We start from the raw sequence: 3,210 nt of genomic DNA, 5'->3' as shown, positions 1-3,210 counted from the left end.
AAAAAAAATCAACAAGACACAAAGAAAGACAGGAAAAGAACAAAAGAACTACAAGACAGATAGAAACCAATTAATAAATTGACAATTGTATATCCTTCCCTATCAATAATTACTTTAAATGGAAATGGACTAAACCTCTCAATGAAAAGAAATAGAAAGGCTGAATGAATTTTTAAAAACAAGATTTAGCTATATGCTGTGTATAACATATTTATTTTAACTATATCTGAAAGACACAGATAATGACATACATAGGCTGAAAGTGAAGGAATGGGAAAAGATATTCCACGCAAATGTTAGCCAAAAGGGAGTAAGAATGATTATATTCATAGCAGAAAAAAAACAGACAAAGTCAAAAATTGTCACAAGAGACCAAAAAGGATATTATGCAATAATAAAAGATCCAATTCTTTAAGATATAAAAATTATAAATATATAGGTACCCAACATCAGAGCACTGAAATATATAAAGCAAACATTGACAGACTGAAGAGAAAAATAGACAACAATAATGATTGGAGACCTCAATACTCTACTTTCAAAAATGGACAGAATAGCTAGATAGAAAATTAACAAAGAAACAGCAGACTTATGGCAAACTATAGACTTAATGAACCTAATAGACATGTAGAACATTTCACACAATAGTATCAGAATTCACCTTTTCCTCAAGTGCACATAAGATTCTCCAGTATCAATGATATGTTACAAAATAAACTTTAATATAGGAAGATTGAAATTATACCAATTATCTTTTATGACAACATGGAATGGAACTAGAAATCAACAAGTGTCAATGAGGATGTGAGAAACTGAAACCCTTGTACACTCTTATTGGAAATATAAGATTTTTGTGGCTACTAATGAAAACAGTATGCTGCTGCTGCTGCTGCTAAGTCGCTTCGGTCTAGATATTTCTCAAAAATTAAAAAAAAATAGAATTACAATAAGATCTAGTAATCCCACTCCTGGTTTATATCCAAAGAATTTAAATCAAGATTTCAAAATGGTATCAGTACTTCCAGTTCATTACAACACTATTCACAATGCTCAAGATGTGGAGACAACCCAAATGTCTATTGATGGATGAAAAGATAAAGAAAATGACATATACATACGATGAATACTATTCAGCCTTTAAAAAGAAAGGCATACTGCAATACGCATCAAAATGGATAATGAGTGAGTGAAGTCGCTCAGTCGTGTCCGAATCTTTGCGACCCCGTGGACTGTAGCCCACCAGGCTCCTCTGTCCATGGGATTTTCCAGGCAAGAATACTGGAGTGGGTTGCCATTTCCTTCTCCAAAATGGATAATGGTCAATCACAAAAGGACAAATACTGCATGATTCCATACAGATTATCTAAAAGTCATCAAACAGGAAACTTCCTGGATAGTCCAGTGGTTAAGACTCTGTGCTTCCAATGCAGAGGGTGCAGGTTTGATCCCTAGTCAGGGAACTAAGATCCCAGATGCCACACAGCATAGCCAAAAAAGAAAAGGAAAGACTTTTTAAAATATAAATAAATAAATACAAGTAATCAAACAGAAGCTGAGAGTAGAATGATAAGGGCTGAGGAGAGGGAGAAACAGAAGCTGTTAATTAATGAGTATAAAGCTTTAGATATGCAAGATGAATAAGTTATAGATACCTACTGTATAATGTCAAGCCTATAATTAACAGTATTGCATTGTACACTTAAACATTTATTGGGAGTTGTTGTTGTTTAGTTGTGTCCAATTCTTTTGCTACCCCATAGACTGTAACCCCTCAGGCTCCTCTGTCCAAGGGATTTTCCATACAAAAATACTAGAGTGGATTGCTATTTCCTTCTCTAGGGGATCTTCTCAACCCAGGGATTGAACTCACATCTCCTGCACTGCAAGTGGATTCTTTACTGCTGAGCCACCTGGGGAAGCCCTTATTGAGAGTAGATCACATGTTATATATTCTCATCACAACAAAATAAAAATTAATGTTTTTTTTAAAAAATCCATTGACTTCTTCCTACCTCCTACTTTTTTTTTTAACTTTACAATATTGTATTGGTTTTGCCATATATCAAAATGATCCGCCACAGGTATAATGTGTTCCCCATCCTGAATCCTCCTTCTTCCTCCCTCCCCATACCATCCCTCTGGGTGGTCCCGGTGCACCAGCCCCAAGCATCCAGTATTGTGCATCGAACCTGGACTGGCAACTCGTTTCATATATGATATTATACATGTTTCAATGCCATTCTCCCAAATCATCCCACCCTCTCCCTCTCCCACAGAGTCCAAAAGACTGTTCTAAACCTCTTCTAACACTAAGTTCACATTATGTGCTTAATTGCTCAGTCGTGTCTGACTCTTTGTGACCCCATGGACTGTAGCCCACTGGGCTTCTCTGTCCATGGGGATTCTCCAGGCAAGAATACTGGCGTGGGTTGCCATGCCCTCCTCCAGGGGATCTTCCCAACCCAGGGATCAAATCCAGGTCTCCCACATTGCAGGCAGATTCTTTACCATGTAAGCCACCAGGATAGTCCATGTTATACAGATACTTAAATATACCTTTTTACCTTCAGTTTTTAAATGTGCCTTTTTACTTTCAGTTTTTCCCATTCCTTTTTTGTTTTTTTTTTTTTTTAATTGGGCTCTTAAAAAGATGGAATGCTTCATGAATTTCCACGTCATCCTTGTGCAGGAGCCATGCTAATCTTCTCCGTATTGTTCTAATTTCAGTAAATGTACTGCCCAAGTGAGCACCTACCTCCTACTTGCATGCTTAGTCACTCAGTCATGTCGACTGTTTGGGACCCTATGGACTGTAGCACGCCAGGCTTCTCTGTCTATGGCATTTTCCAGGCAAGAATACTGAAATGGGTTGTCATTTCTCCTCTAGGGGATCTTCTGAACCAAGGATTGAATCTGCATCTCCTAAGTCTCTTGTATTGGCAGGCAGATTCTTTGACTTAAGTTCAAATGTTTTGACCTAGTGTTCAAGACTCTCTGTAATCCACTGATACCTTTCTTCATCTTACTTGACTCCCACTATTCCTCTGGATGACTGCTTTCCTAATGTCACTGTCTACTCATTATCTCTGTCTCACCTTCAGCTTTGCTGTGTCATTATGTTTACTCACGCCATTCTATGCTCCACTGCAATAACCTTCCTATTCAGCTCCATCTATACACATTTAATGTTTCTCAAGGCCAAATCTAGGC

General features: G+C 37.5%; 1 non-coding gene across 1 annotated transcript; it reads right to left on the bottom strand.

The window, feature by feature from the left end:
- Positions 1-2,644: 2,644 nt before the first annotated feature.
- LOC133245408 (U6 spliceosomal RNA) lies at positions 2,645-2,751 on the bottom strand. The gene has a single exon (XR_009735672.1). It is a non-coding gene; the product is annotated as a U6 spliceosomal RNA (small nuclear RNA).
- Positions 2,752-3,210: the final 459 nt, after the last annotated feature.

The sequence above is a fragment of the Bos javanicus genome, chromosome 3, assembly GCF_032452875.1.
Source record: "Bos javanicus breed banteng chromosome 3, ARS-OSU_banteng_1.0, whole genome shotgun sequence".
NCBI lineage: Eukaryota > Metazoa > Chordata > Mammalia > Artiodactyla > Bovidae > Bos > Bos javanicus.
This window is presented reverse-complemented; position numbering and strand designations above follow the sequence as displayed.